This window comes from Falco peregrinus, chromosome 7 (assembly GCF_023634155.1).
Source record: "Falco peregrinus isolate bFalPer1 chromosome 7, bFalPer1.pri, whole genome shotgun sequence".
Taxonomy (NCBI): Eukaryota; Metazoa; Chordata; class Aves; order Falconiformes; family Falconidae; genus Falco; species Falco peregrinus.
Genome location: NC_073727.1, coordinates 32,413,668 through 32,430,867, shown reverse-complemented (window position 1 = coordinate 32,430,867; position 17,200 = coordinate 32,413,668).

Below are 17,200 nucleotides of genomic sequence, written 5' to 3'. Positions count from 1 at the left end.
AGTGCAGCATATGAGTCTGGGGATTTTGTACTATTTCCACAATTACCTCCAAGAAATACTCAGAGCATCAAGTCAGGATAAGAAAAAAATGTGACAAAAAATAAACTGAAAGTCAGAGTCATTTTATTCTTGAGAGACCTTGCAAATTGTCCCACCCTTACAGCCCTGACTGCTTGGATCGGCCAACTTTCAGAGGAATAAAGCCTTCATGATTGTTTTGCTCTTGGACACTGAAATAACCTCCAGTATCCCCTCAGGATCCCTCCAAAGGGACAAGCACATTAAGCCCCTAAGCCACTGTTTTTCTGGAAACAGCCACTAAATAAAGAGGCCAGAGGAAGAACAGGAATCGTAGGTAGCTGTGAAACTATACACTGCTGGGTTGTAAATTTTTTTTTTCAATTCTGGTTTTGTAAAAGCCTAAGCAATTACTAAAAATACATATTTTTAAATACAACCATAAAATAAAAGAATTATATAAAGAACAGTTGGGAGCAACCCTGAGAATATCAGTTAGCCCAACTCTGGCAGGATCAATTATCCCTGTGTCATTCGTGAAAGATATAGGCTAAACCGTTTTTAATATCTCCAGTAATTAAGATTTTACAACCTCTGCAGACATCTACTCATGCAGTGCAAAGCTATATTTGTGACTAGCATTGCCACTTTCCCTTACAAGCGTGAAGTGTTTCCTGATATCTAACTCAACCTTTTTTTTGCTGAAAAAAATAGCCTATTACTGTTTCTTTGTCTACCAAAGACCTGAAAAACATTTTATCCTCTCATTCTTTGTAGCAGGCTTCTGTACAGCTGAAGTCTGTTACCTTGTCCCAACCATTTCCTATTCTGTGTCTTACCCAGTCTCCAGTTTTTTCAATATTTCCACAAAGGCCATCTTTTCTAGAGATTCCCCTGGTCTATGTGGTCATTTCACATCTTTCTCAGAGAGTAATGACCACAGCAAGCCAGCTTAGCAATACAGGTCTGAGAGGAATAGAAAACCCATGGACTGCATTTCTGAGTGTACATCCCAGACATAATGTTCACAGCTGTACAACCTTATTAATTTATGTTCAGCTTGTGGTCCACCAGAAATTCCACATTCTGTCTCAAAGATCTGGTACTTTATCTTACTTCTGTTTTGCCAATCATTGCGATCTGAGTTGCCATTAAGCTTCATCTGGATTTTTCAGACCAAATTGTCAAGATCTGTCAACACCTGCAGCCTTTCTTCCCTATGCTCTTTTAACTATTAACCAGAAACGTTTGGCATACACTTTACACTTTCAACCAAGTGTGTTATCTGGCATATACAAGACTACTTTTTCCCTTCTCCCTTGTTTGTCCATCTTGAGCATGCTATAGTTATTTATGTTCTAGTCATACAAGTTATCCTATCTCTGTTATGCCAGTTAGGCCACAACAGCAATGAGATTAAGTTGCTTGCATTAATATATAGATGCCTATATAGTATCTATGGTTTATAGTATAAAAACCTTTGATGGGCTGACCAACTATTACCATTTTTATTTCTTCTAAAACAATCTTAGTGACTAGTGGCTACTAAGAATAATCGTTTTGTATCTAGATCCTCGTTGCTTATATTTAGTCAGGATCTTGTCACCTACCACTGCTGATCCAGGCTAGTATCTCTTCTTCGTAGGTCAGCAAGAGAACATTTTAGGATAATCTAGGTTGGCAAGATAATTCTCCATTTTTGTGAGGTGAACTCTGATCAGTGGATCATTACTTCATCTTTGTTGAAAGGACCAAAGTTTGTGCTCTACCAAAGTTTGTGCTCTTGAGGAACCTTAAGGTAGTCAAAATTTGAGTTTTAGTTACAAAGAAAGTAATTACACATGCAAATATGTCAATTACTTATGGAAATTATAGGTTACATGACTACCTGTTCATTTGCATGCACAATTACCCAAACTGAATAAGAAACTATGACAAATTTAATGTACCAATTGGGTGTGCAATCAGGCATTCAGCTTATTCACACCTAATTGGGCACACCTCAGTTTGAATATTTTCCTACTTTTCTGCTTACCTTTAACATTTTGGGTGAAGGATGTATAATAATTATTTCATAGTTATAAAATTGAACAAAAGGAAATCACAGTTGTCCACAAAGAACACACACAGCAGTACTGCCTACAAGATATATATTCCACCCCCCTTCGCCCCCCCCAGTTCAGCCTTGTCTGAAAACTATACAAGGTGCCACCAGGTCACAATGTTGGTGTTGTCATTAGTCAGTTTACAGACTCCATTTCACATCAACCTTTTAAACTTTTGAGAAGAATTCAACACCAATAGCAACAACATACAGAGATTACAACTGACTTTTCTTTCAGACTTGGGACTCATAGATTGTATTATATACACATAGTGCTTGTGTAGCATGAAGTTACGTTTTTAACTAGGATGGCATTTAACTCACTGAGGACCAGATTTTCAGTGACAGGCAGGCACAGCTGTTTGTGGATGCCTGTTTTATGTGCATAAATGTCAGCTGGGTAATCACAAATCAGGTATCTGCACATGTACATATCAACATTTGAGTGGCTGTGCAGGCAGGCAAACAAGTGATGTAAGTATACAGATCCATTTCTAAGTCCGAGATGGACTGATATTTGAGGTGCAGTACTAGATCTCACATTCAAGTTAGTCACAGCTAAACTGGCTGAAAATAGCTGAGGAAGATCTCATGATAAAGCACAAGAAGATTTCAGGATAAATTCAGAGTCAATAAATGCAAAAAAAAATCCCACAAAGAGAAGTAATTATAATTCTATATGTACAACAGCAGGCTTTCAATAACATTTTCTGGCTCAGAAATGAGACTTTGGATACATTATGAACAATTATTTGAAAATGTTAGCCCAGTACTCAACAGCAGTTACAAAAACAATTAGAACATGTGGAACTATATAGGAAAGGGAGGAAAACTGCATAAGGTCACTGAGAAAAACACTTGTGCACCTACACCTCAAATGCTGTGTGCAATGCTGGCTACCACATATCAGAAGTCACATAGCAGATATCAGAAATTGGTAAAGTAGAATCAGCAGAGGCACTGAGAAGTGTAACAGGGATTATCAAGGATTATCAGAAGTATGTGATGGTCTCTGAGGATAAATTATGTTTGGTAGAACCCTTCTTAAAATGTAGAAAGGCATAATCAATATTTATTAAATGATTTTTTAAATTAAAAAAAAAAAACATGTCATGGAAAACATAAATAAGGAACAATGACATATTATCTTTCATAACATACAAAATAAGGGGCATATGATGAAATTATAGGCAGCAGGTTTAACACAAAGAAAAGGAAGAAAAGTTTTTTGCAGTACACAGTTAAATTGTGGAGCCTTTTGCTGCAGTATGATTTGCATAGCACAAGTATGAATAGGTCCAGATATTTTTTAATAAATCAGGGAAGATCCACTATATTCTAAAAGAAGATGTTGGAGATGTGACTTTACTTCACTAAACTCCTAATCCCAGAGTGCCAGAAGGGCAAAGAGTGCACTAGGAGAGGTGGCACTCCTCCCCTCCTGTTTCTTGTAGTCTTTTCATAAACATGAAATATTGTTCGCTGTCAGAAATAGACAATAATCTAGGTGGACCTTTGACTTTACCCAGTATGGCTATATTTATAATATAGTTCTTGATCCTTTCCTTGGGAATTTCTACCTAGTTGCCTTTTTCCTGTCTCACGTGCTGCTTTTATTTTCATCTAAGTACAGTCTTTGTTCTCATTCTTACTGAACTGCAACCTAGTTTTTTCAGACCATTTCTCCAATTTGCCAAGATAGTTAGATTTAAATCCATTTCTTCCTATCTTCTCTAGTAACAATGATTACCTGAAGGAATGGCTGATGACAGTAACTCTAAATCTTTCAACACCTGCACAGTTAAATTACCCTAAAGATCATAAAACTGACTGATGTCATACACAAGGGAATTATGATATTTTAAAATTGTGATATAGATGTCTGTGTAGATCTGGAAAGACAGAATATTATGGTTCTCAAAAGTCTACATGATTTTCCTGGCATGCTGTTATTTTGCATAATATCACTAATTGTATGAAACATCCTAAGAGTTGTTTCTGAGCTATTAATATTTATGCGATTGGTGTAGCTACTGTTCTCAGTTTGTAGGCACCTGTTGAAGACAAAAAAGAAAAAAATGTTTACTGTGCTATTAGTTTGAATGATCTCATATTACATTTTCAAGGTAGATTTTCCTTCTATTACCAAATGCTAATACTAGATCCACAAAAGCACTGATGTACCTAGCCATCAGCTGAAGACCCTGGAGTTATTTTCTCTTCTGGCAGTAGGGCTGGGAAGGAAAAGGGCTGCTAAGTGCAATATAATGTTTCTCCCTCAGACAAGGAAAAGTATACTGACTCTAGTAGAGTGCTATGCTAAAAGGGCAGCTTGACCAAGCTTAAATTGAGGCAGAGAACATGCAAATTAGCAGGCAATTGTCTGTGCAGATATCTCGGGTACCTAAAAATGGTTGCACAAAGGCTGAGTTGGGAGACATCTAAACTGATCATTCAGAAATTGAGATAGAAGGAAGGAAAGGAGGGAAGAATTGGGACACTTTAACCTGTGTTGCACCTCTTTCCATTAGGAAAGTTAATTGCCTTCTCCTGAAGCTGTCATCTTTCTTTTGGAAGGTAAGGAAGAGCCAGTGCTGTTTAAAAAAGTATGTCTGGAGCACAGGGCTTGCACTTCGGCCCAAGCTTCCCACTCCTTTTCTCCAACAGCACAGTGTACCAAGACCTCTCTCACAACCTAGGATTTTGAGACAATTTGAGCAGTAAGGTATTCAGGAAGGAAAGTGCCAGAAAGAGAGGAGCAAGAAGAGGTATCTTCATTCCCTTCCACTGAAGATGTTGCACCTCATACTAATTCATTTTTCATGAGTTTACCTGAAAGCAGGCTGCACCTGGATTACAGTTCAGGCTCTCAGTTTTACATTTCCTCAATTAAATTAGCGCTGAAGAAGTACTTAAATACTTTTCTCTTTAAAAGATGTTTTGACTCAGATTCTATAACTTGGCCCCAAAGATGACTGTATCTATGGTTTTCTTTGACGAGATTTCTCACTTGTTTGACAAAAGTAATTGGCAACTTTTTCCTTTCATAAGGTGTTTGATTTAGTACCACAGTTGAGTCTCATACAATTAGTCTTTTATCAGTCAGTAGAGAAGACATTAACTGAGTTCAGAACTCACCAATTGGCAGATGCCCACACGCATCTGTCAATGGAGAGTCATGCTGAATTGAGGAATATTCTAACAGGATGATCACTTTGCAGGGATTAATTCAATAATGTTTTGTTAATGGTCTCAAGTAATACACAATACCACTGCTAGTAAAATGTGTGGATGACACACAGATTGCCAGAATAGCAGATAATAATGATTAAGACATCCACCTTGTAGGTCTAGGTTCACCCAAACAAATGGTCTTTTTAAATGCCAAGTATCTCTAGAGCAAAGCACCTGGACCATGCCTGTGAAATTAAATACTGCATATGGAACAGGGACTCAGTGAGAACCACACAGCATGAGCAACAGAGCATGAGCTTCCAGAGTGATGATGAGGTGAAAGGGGGCTAATGAAGGCACTATGTAGATAGTGGAGCAGGGGCTGGGGACGAGAGCGTGCTTCTGTATGTGACACTGGTGAGTCCAGCACCCAAATACTAGTGCAAAAATTTCCAAGAATTTTCACTGCCTTCACACACATGCAGCAGCTTTGTTCACTGCCTGTTGCTCATCACACCCTGTTGTGCCTTTGCGTAACATCCATTGAATAAAGCATATGAGTTGCTTCAGGAGCAGGAGAGTGCTGTAACCACTGGGCAGCACAGTGTTACCACGCTTAAAGCCCCTTTCCCTCTCCCCCTACTCTTTCATGTTTGGTATCAGTGCAACTCAGTGCCCATCCCCCGGTCAGAGTGGCAGTGACTTCCCCTTCGAGTCACACCCCATATTCATGCTTCCTCACAGCCTGATCTAGTGTACAGAGATGGAAAAGGTGTATCCCCTCAGGTCAAACCTCTCTCTCCTCACTGTTATGAGCATTTGTTGCAAATACCCTGGTAAAGAAAGAGTGGACAGGGAAAACGGTTGTGTTCTTAAGGGCTAAAACCTTGGGTTTTTTGAAAGAAAGGGTGCAGATCATTCCCATCAGGAGACAGGCTGTGGATCCTGAGTAGGTGGAGTGAAAAAAAATTATTTAATAGTCCTCCCTAGAGGATGCGCTCAGTCTCCAAACCCTTTCATGGTTTTACAGTGAAGCCAAAAACACATCACAATGAGTCAACAAAACCTGACTTCCCAATTACATGACAACTGGAAAGGTATTCTTTATTCTAATCAAAATACATGCAAGCACTTACCTCACCAAAGGGGCCTGATGTATGGCTGTGTATTTCTGGACTTTTGGACAGACATGAATCAGTTAAATATACATTTTTTCAGTAAGATATATCTGTTCAAACACACCACATTATCGACATCTGTAAAAGAAATATTTATGTTTGCATAGTAAAACAATAAGGTAAGAGTTTTTCTAAATCATCAAATAATTTTTCTTACAATGAGAAAGCTAGACCCATGAGGTTTCTTTTTGCTTACCACAAACAAAATAAATGACATATTACAGATTTATACTATACAGAAGAGTTCTCCTTCCTCAACATGTTACTTTCCTTAGATTACATAGCTGAAATAAGCATATATAAAACCTATTATTGTTGATTAAGAATGTAACAAGTTATTAAATATACATCTACCGTTTAATGTCCTTGGAGTCACAGCACTGCCGAAGGTTAACCTTTCCAGCTTCTTAGAAAATACAGAAATGTCTACTAAGGTTTATGATGTTAAAGCTTCCCAATTAACTAGTTTAGACTGCTCAGACTAACATTTCAGAGTCATGCATAAATACATCACAAGATAAATTAATCTTGTTACTCTACTAACAGGAACCCTTTCTCTCACTAAATTAAAATATATACTTATGTCTGAGGTCCAAATACTGTCTTGAAGAATTTTAGGTACTTGCCAAAAGTATAGCTGCTTTCTGCTTGCACACATAGTCTTTAAAAGTCTTAGCAAATATCTTCATAAATATTAAAATACCAAATTTTGACAAATATAATATAGTTGTCAGTACTAATATCCTCCTGTATACACTTGGATCTGACAGGAAGGTTACTCCAGGTCATCCCCATATCAGGAAAAACCATGGCTCCTGATCAGCCCATGTGGGAGAGCAGGCAGACGGACGCCTTTGCACTAAGCACACCCTCTTGTTCTCCTCCTAAAGCAGGCAGGAGAGAAGGACTCTCTGTGCCCAACTGGAACAGGGCCCTGCCCTCACATCCAAGGAGACAGAGGAGTGCATGCAGGTTACTATCACGGTAAAAATTAAAGGTATGTGAGGAGGTAAAATAAGTATTCTTCTTTAAAACAAATTTTGAGTTGTCACCAATAGCCTCCCAGTTCTTCAAGGAGCTCAATGCCATCCAAGTTGGAGACTTAGCCTGTTCTTCTCCCGCATCCTTTTTGGAGACAGTGCAAGAGGCCATGGGCTAAAGAGAATGACTTTAATGTCTTGGGAGGAAGGGGAACACAATGCAGGCCGTTTCAAGGGAGGGTCTGAAGCTGCAGTCTGAAGCCACAAAGTCATCCGAAGCTGCACTGTTGCTATGATTTTTTTTCCCTTATATTCACAGTTGCATTTTTACTTATGAATAATGTGCTTGAAACCAAACTAGCTCCTAAACATACCGAGTTTCTTCGCTGTAATCCCAGAGGAAAACTGTGATTAATATACTATGTCTTTAGGCAAGAATTTAAACACAGTAGGAGTACAGCTAATTAATGTATTTTCAAGATGCCAGCCATCTTAAATCATTGGTAAATACAAGTCCAGGAGATGAGACTGCTGCAAAACCTATCAGTGAGGTGCAATAGATTGCTATGATTAACAGTTTCTAATGGATTCCCATGGAAGGAATGATTGATTTCCAGTAAAAAAACCTTAGTTTCACAATAGGGAAGCTACCACCTCCTTCTGTTTAAGAAGAAGGTCTGAAATTTATGAACTAGTTTGTGTAGAGCATTTTCTTTCCCTGCCATTAATTCTTTAAATTACCTTTTAACCACTACTGACACCATTTATTTTTTGTTCATTAGCCTTAGGTTTCCCTGCCACAGAGGGGTGGGCCATTCTCATAACAAACCAAGAAAATATTGTTCAAAGCTGGATAGTAATCATTGTTACTATCTGCCTCTCCACGGAAATATGACAGGAGATAAAGGCACAACATGTACGCAGAAGTACAGACAACTGCCTGGTTAGAGCTAGAAGGCGGCAATATAGCAATATACAGGAGGGTATAATGTGTTATAAGCTCAGAGAGTTTATGAAAAGACAGAGAGGAGGGTTTTTTAAATTGCTAAGAGGAGCAAGCTGCCATTCTGAAATAAACTCAGACCTCAGTCCTAATTCCTAATGAAACAGACATTGTCTGGCCACACTTGGTTTTCAGGCTCCCAAATCTTCTGATGCTGCTCTTGGTCATTCTGAAAAATAGCCAAATTCAGATACATCAGCAATACACAGGCTTTGGCTCTGGCTATGCAGCCATACACATCTTGGTCCACCTCCAGCTTCCTGTGCCTGACTGCACAGCTAGCAGTGGCTCTGGTTGCTTTCAACACCCCATGGCAAAGAGCGAGTATGTGCTTACAGACGTGTTAAATGAGAGCAGCTTCCAGCATTACAGTAAAGCTCCAACTGACACACCAAGATAGGTGTCCTAATACCTTAAATGTTCTGCTGTCGTCTCTTCTCTCACCTCTCATTTGCTCTTTGCATCCTTTAAAGCCTGCACGTACAAGGCTAGTTGTCATTTTAAATTACAGAACAAATGAGTACAAAAATAATTTTCTGCTGACCAGTGCAAGCAGCAAATAATAACCCTTCCTGTGCACATTGGTGGGCCAAGAATCAGAGCTGCATCTCCATTCTCTGTCCACATGTGAGTCACTGTTCAGTCAGTGCTCAAACTCACAAAGTCACTGCTTGGAGCAGAGGTCCAAGTTGTTGATACCACCCAACCAAATTACAGTAACCGCAATCCCAAACACATGGGCATTGCCCATTCTGAAGATTTTCTGCACTTTATAAAAAAATAAAGAGTAAGAATTTAAACATGTAATAAGTTCCAACTGCACTACTTAAAACAGCTTTGGATCTCTGGACTGTGATACCGTCTTAGCAAAAGGGATGGGGAGAGCTTAGAGTAAAGCCTCTGCTGGAAGGTTTTGAGCCTCCGTTGCTGTTTGAATAGAGGCTGGGTTTTTCAAAGAAGAGTTTTAGTTGACCACAGAAACAGTTCTTGCATTTCTAGGCAGAGTCCTCAGTGCTAACACAGGACCCTATGATTTTTTTTTTATTTTTTTAATCTTTAAGGAAAGAAGAAAAACTTCAAACTCTGTTATGCACCCATCCCAAAAGACAGATTGATGTTCAATGCGTGCTTAAATGTGGTAAGAGGCATTTTTTGTTAAGATCCACTGCAGTGTCTTTTATTGACCCACCACCATGCAGATCAGTTGTTCTGGAAGCCCGAGCTTACATTCCTTACACTGCTGAGGACTTGAATATTCACCATAATAAAGATCAACTTGGAAAGGCTTTATGCCATAACACAGTACATTCCTTTTGCCTTGCCCATGGAAAAAGGAGCCTGAGCACATCTCAGTACCTATAGCATGAGTCAACAGGTCTTCTGTGAAGGAGAGGGACAGATGTGTGTGCAACAGTGCCTCTTTGAAGATGAAGGCCCTGATTAAATACATTTTATTAAACAAGCATTTTTCTTTAGTGACCTACTTTTTCATTACAAATAAAAGGTGTCAAAGGGCTTCCTCCTGTTGTTTAATAATCTGCAGAGGAAACAATCTCTTCTCTGTACTACCTCCGTGCAGCATGTATGCTGTTTCAGGTCCCCATTACACCTCCCTTGTAAGTCATTCCAAGTTTCCCCTTGCTAAGATTTCTGCTTTAGGATGTGATGAGTAGTGACTTGGAAGCGACTCTATTGACTGGAGCATATAGAGCTAGGTCACATGTAGCTGAAGTTTGGTCAAAGGAATCTCACCCATTTTGACTCAAATGATAATTATCTGCTGTTTTTATTGTATGCTCTCCTTCATGTAAGTACCCAACAGCTATACTTTTGCATCAAAAGATCACACCAATGCATCAGGTAGTTCCCTTCAGATTAACAGTGCAAAACACAAAATTTGGAGCATAGATTATAAGAACCCTGACTCAACGTAGGTGGACTATCTTCAAAACACTGATACATTTAATTTGGCTGAAGGAGGAGTGGTGAGCAATTTAAGTGTCATCATGAAGAAACAATGACTTATTATAGATGCAGACAAAAAGGATGCAAAAAGAATGATTTTCATCTTGGAAAAAATTATATAGATAGTTGAAGGTATAGGTATAATTGTAATTATAGATACAGATAGACTTTCAAAAGCTGTTCTTCACTGGTGATAAGAAAAAACATTCAGGTAACAAACAAGATTCCATATGGCAGAAAGCCAGATGATTTCATCTTGAGAACAGAAACAATTATATATGTCATATACCTGGATACGATTCCATCATGAATGAATTCAGCCACCAGGAGGTATACAGTCCAGTTCCTCTGAACCAAAGAAATACCTCCTCTACTGTTCCTAGCGCTGCCCTTCAGAAGCACTGCTATGTGTACATCTCTCTGACACCACTCTTAGGCAGTCTCATTTCCGTAATGCAGCTTTTAACAGCCAGGAGTGATTTAAATGCATTTTTCTCAGTCCTAGGCTTTTGAATTGTAGAAATGTGATTTTGGAGGAACCACATGACAATAAAGCAATTAATGTATTTTTTCTAGTCTTCTGCAGAGGTGTTACACTCAAGAAGAAAATAAAAGATCTTTCTGGATAACAAAGCCTGTCTTTAACACCTTTGTGGACCCCAAGCCTGGTTTAAGTCTGTATGCCAGACAGCTCTTCCAGCTGGCTTGCCCTTGCAGTACTGTTTTAGAAAATACACCAATCTGTCTTTGAAACAAAAGCCACATTTCTTCCATTTTTATACAATGTACTTCCCAAGGGAGGAAGCAGAACCAGGATACAGCTCTCTACTTAGTACCTTACCAATTCTCCCCTCATGTTATATTCAATGTGTACACCTGTCAAGGGCAAAGGCCCTGATAATAGGAATCTCCTGATTTCAAAAACAGGGGGAAAAGCATTCAGTTTTCCTAGTTGGAGCGTCACCTAGTTTCAGACACAGTAGGATTCACACATTCAAATTTTGAGGACTGTGGTGTAGGTGTCTCCACAGGAGTTAGTTATTGACTCCCTTTACAGAGTGATAGGTTCCACAGCACAAAGCTCATCTCCTAGGTGACATAACCCTAACCATGAATTTTCTTCTCCACTGATCAGAGCAGGGATCCAGGTGATTACCTCCCAAGTAGATATTTAAGGTTGGGTGAGATGAATTCCCTGAATCTGTCTTAAATAACAGCAAGCCCCTAAAAAGCATAAAAGCCTTTGAAGAACTACAAAAGAAGACAGTTCTTGTAACAAGCATATCTCAAATCCATTGCAGTGTTGGACACTACACAAATCTGTAGCATGTAAGCTATTTTTAGTAAAAGTAGGAAAAGCCATAGTGGGCAAAACTAAAGGTCCGCCTAGTCCTGTTTCTGAGAGTGGGCAGCAGCCGATGCCCAGGAAGGACATGAGAACTCTGCAAGCTGGAACTGATGCTCCCCTGGTGAACTGTCAGAACACTTGAAGCCCTGTGTCCCAAGAGCTCCCTGAGCCAGTGGCCATATTTTTTGCATTTAATGACCATAGATAAATAGTTATTTTATAAATATGTTTTTAGAAGTCATATATACTTTCAGCATCTACAGTGCCCTGTGGCAATGCTGTAAAGATTTTAATTAGAGATTGCATGAAGACTCACCTTCCTTTATGCATCCTGACTGTGCAGCCTGATCCTTTTGTGTGGTGACTCTTCACTCTTGTATTAAGAAAAAGGCAGCTATTCCGTTTCTCCAAGCCACTCATGAGTTTGTAGGCTTTTGTCATGCCTCAAACCCCACTGGCTATTTTCAGGGCTGACCTAGCACATTTACTCTCCATGTGCAGACAACGTTATGTCATCTTTGTTATCAGTCTCTATTAATTTTTAGTTTTATTAAATCCTCTCAGTGCAAGCTAGCTCAGAACTGTACTTTCTAGATTGACTGCTAGCAGTCAAAAACACTGCAAAGGGGATACAATTTTTTTATAAATAACACAGTAGCATGTGGTGTGGTCTCTACTAAAGTAAATTGATATTCCATTGATAGATGATCAGAAAGGAAAGAGAACCCTTACACGCTGGAATTAACACTCTGATCATGGCAATATTTATCTTAATGCTTTAGTTCCTTGCCATCACTGTCAGGCCTGGATCTTCCCTTTTTCCTCTCTCTTATCTCCTCCCTCTCTGGTATGGTTAATTTTGCTTCCTTGATAAACATGAGTGCCTTGTCTATCATGGTGTCAAGAAATGTGTTTGTTTTCACACATGGTTAATACATGAGAAAGTGCTTCTGACATAGTATGTCTGATAATTGTGGATTTTGAAAGGAAAGATGCAAAGCTACCTACTTGTTTATTTAACACATGCCTCAGATGATCTCTTTGGCTATCCTCAGGTGAGAGTGGATGAGGCAGAAACTTTGGGATAGATGAAGAGGAAGGAAGAAAAAGAATAAAACTTTGAATGGATAAATATGCTTCTGAAGGGCTGGAGGCATATACTAACCAAATCACGACCTTTCTGAAAGTCACCTACAGCAAACTAGAGAAGATAATCCAAACAAAACCAAAAAAAAGGAAATTTTTTTCCTTAGAACAATTTATGGATTTTGAAATTATATTTGTCTCAAATTATAAGGAAATGTGAAAATCCCAAAAGTTTTAGCAAAATAAAATATCCAAATTGAAGCAGAAATGTTTTATGTCATTGTTTTAACTAACATATCATCAAAAGAAAAATTATATCAAAATAAATTGATTTAAACTGTTTTTAAAATATACTTCAAAAATGTGGATGAGATTGAAATGTTTCAACTTTGCTAAATCCAGAATCTTTAGTAGGAAAAAGCTTCCTGGACAGACTCTGACCTGACAAAGTCTTACTCAGGAGAACAGGGAAAGAAAAGCCTCATGATGGAAAAAATTAAAAGGCTTAAAAAGAGTCCCCTCCCAGATGCAGGCAGTTTCTGATGATCTCTGATGCTGGGCTACAGTAAAGTATCTAACTAAAGTGACATTAATCATCTGTGCTCTGAAATTATGGACCTTACTAGCTGTGGATGTCATGGAGGTAATAAAGCTGAGGGATGAGTTATTTAAATTTATAGAGCAGGTGCAAGCATTAACTAAACTTTTCAGAAGACCAGTCTTACATTTTAAGATGGGAGTTTATGATGTGATTATTTTTCTAGTTCAGTAAATCATCAAGTGACTTATACTGTCCTCTTATTCTCTTTAATCTTGAGTGAATCACTGAAAGGAACCAATATATGTTTGCTACCTATGACTTATTTTGACAGAAGTCGAGCAACAGAGCAGCTTTAATTTGAGAGTTTCTCTTCCATGAGAAATTGTGGTAGTTTGCCATTTGAGTTTCTCCTGACACAGAACCAAGCGTGACCTGTGACTTCCTTCAAAAAATGTGATGTTAATAATTCAGACTCATAATATCACTTTAGCCTTAATCAGAATAGTGGTTTTGATTAAAATAAATAAATAAATAAATAAATAAATAAATAAATGAATGAATGAATGAATGAATGAATGAATGAATGAATGAATGAATGAATGAATGAAAAAGAAGATATTACTTTAGCTATTTTAGTTATGTTATAAACTGTCATAAAATCAATTTTAAAACCAAAGCCATTCTGAGAAGGAAAATCAAAGACAAGTCATTTTAATCAAAATACTCTTGCAAATAAAGACTGCAAAGTGGAACATTAAAATCAATACCAGTAATGCTACAAGCCTCTAGTAGTTTTCCTCACAAAATAAATAGTCCCTTTGGGAAACTCTTAGGTCAGAAAAGCTAACAGTTTTATTCTCTGCCTTCCCAATATTAGTTGTCTGACTGCACCAATACTTTTCTCTCTAGGGTGCAGTAGTTTCATTCAGTGAGACTGTGTGGCAAAAATCCCACAGAAGCTAAAACCCATATAAAGTACCCTTTATGAAGGAGTTTGTTTGTGTATCTCAAATCCAAACCAAGAAGCTGTGCCATCTCTGGCCTTATGGCCTCATTATTTAGTGCCTTCAGCCCCTGACACAAACTCACTTCGGCAATCTGAAACCCACAAATGTCCCTCTGAAAATAAGCAGTGCTGAAAAGCAGCAGGCAGGCGCCTCTTCATTAGGTGGCATCCAACAAATCCACAGCTTTCCCTGATAGGCATTTGTAATAGATACATTCTTACCTGAACTTCATAAATAAATAAATAAATGAAGCCAAAACAAAACAGCAATTCTTTTATTCATGGGTTTTTTTTTATTATTTTTTTTAATTTTTTTTTCCGCACAAGGGAAAATAATGGGAAGGTAAAACTAATTATTTCCAGGGGAATTTCTCAAGTCAAACCATGCTATTTGCATTTTATTGTCTCTGCAGAGGTGTAAATTGCTCTTGTTTGGGGCTTTATATTGCACTGATAAGGTGCTTCTAGAAAAGGGAAATTAGGCAGAAAACTAGCATTATTATGCATTTCTGGGATGCTCATACTTAATTATTACAAACAGCCAATCTTTGAATAATAAAATGCAGGGTGTTAAACAGTCAAAAATAAATGTCTGCAGCTGCAGTGCTACGAAAGTATCATTTGATGAATTACCTTGAAATGGAAAAAAGGACTCATCTCCCCACCTTCTACCAAAAAACCCTAACACAAAAACCACCTCAACATCAATAAAATTAGAAGACAGGGAACTGGCAATAAATTAAGACTAAAGAAATTCTCATATAGTAGATCCATTTGCTTCCTTTCGTATTGCAGGGACATTAGCAGAGAAATTTAAAAGCAATGAGCTTTAGAGAACTTAAAGGGAAGAAGCAATGGTAGTAGGTCAAATTCCCACTTTCCCTGAAAAGCTCCGTAAGATCCTTCACAAAAAGAACAAGTGGCAGAGGATGTTACTCACAGGAATTATGACTTCAGGTCAACCTCAGTTAATGCCTGAATTTTAATTAATCCACACTGCACTGCAGTTGCCTCTGCATTTTACTAAAGCCTTATAACAAGGCAGTTTTATAGCAGTGAGAAATTAACAGTAGGCTAAATCCACTTTTCTATAGCATGGTCTTTTATTAATGCAACTGATTTACATGTATTACTAGCAGATAAATTCATTTTCCCCTTTAATTCTGGAACCTGAAGATCATCACACTCTGAAGTGACTGCAAACTATACCTCATGCAAAGACTCTGTATTTGACAGGGGTCTTTGCAAGTGTTTCTTCCAAGTACCCTCTTCATTGCTGCATCTTTATATCATAAGTAAGTTTAGTCCATAATTTTTCTCAAACTACACTATATGTCAAATGTTTTTAATGACACTATAATAATGCAAGAAGCTATGGTTTAGCACACTTGTACAATGGCACATCACCCTGATGCACCACATGGGCTGAGAACCATGGCTACATTTTTTTAAAGAAGAAAAGCAAGTCACATGTATGAGGAATTAAATAATGAAAGATGAGTATAAGCTGGGATATGGCAGTTCCATTTTTCTTTTCTGGTTTGTTGGCTGGTTTTGTGGTGGTTTTTTTGGTTTTTGCAAAAACATGTTTTATTTCTCCTTGAGGTCTTTGCTATATGACCATTAAAAGTGTCTAATAATAATAATGTAAAGCCTTAACAGCAAAAAAATTTCCAGTTGATAGTATGATGCACAATTGTACCTCATGCTTTATTCTGAGCACTTTAAGATTTCAGTGTATTTTCTTGTTGGTTTCTGATAGTCTGATCTGAACTACAAAAGTTTATGCTCATCAAAAAAAAAGAAAGCATTGTGAAGTTTTTGAATATGTTGTCATTTTCCACCACGGTGTTAATTTAGAAACTAATTAAAAGCTTCATATTTCATATTAAAATTTTATAAATTCTCAGTTAATATATCAAACTAAAAGAAAAATTGGGGGGGGTGTCATTAAGATCAGTATTTTTACAGCTTCTTCATCAGGATTAGGCTTTATGCAATGGTTCTAGAAACATACAGTAAGATCAGTGATTCTCACTTCATTGTTTACTAAGAAATCACGTCAATTTTTTTTTTTCTTTCCATAGTCTGAAATGAAAAATGCTGCTATCAAATAATACGATTAACTGTTTCCTCTAGCATTATCACTGCTGGAAATAAAATTTAATCAATGATATTTCATTAATAAATATATCTTTTTGTAAACTTGGGAAGAGGCAAGGTGTTAAATTTTTCACAAAGACAAAAGTTTAAAAGTTGTAGCTCTGAATAGAAGAGAATGATAGTGTAAAAGAAAATTATCTCCCTTTTGACCAGTGCGGCATATTTTTGCTACATATGCACTTTCTCAGCTGCTAACCTCCAGAGTTTTCAACAGTTAAATTGATGGATGAAGGGAAGAAAGATTGCTTGCCAGCCTGGTAGTTTATCCAGAGGGGAAGGGACACTGTCAGTCAGGGTTCAGGTACTAGAAGGGCTTTTGACCAGCCAACCATATGTACATGTCTAGAAGACTAAATGCTATTTTTCCTCACTACTCAGCTCATGAGAATGAAACCAGCACTGTCAAGGCACATGCAGGCAATGAGACAAAATACTTTATTTTCTACTGTCTACATACAACAATGCAGCACCTGGGAGCTGAAGGACTACATTCCTACATAGAGGAGAAACCATAAATTACTTTTTTTCAATGTAGGAATTGGGAAATCTGTACTTCCTCTTGGGAAGTTACACTTTGCAGAACTGGCATAAGGAATGCATCTGAATATACCACTGAGATTATGTGTGAAACAAA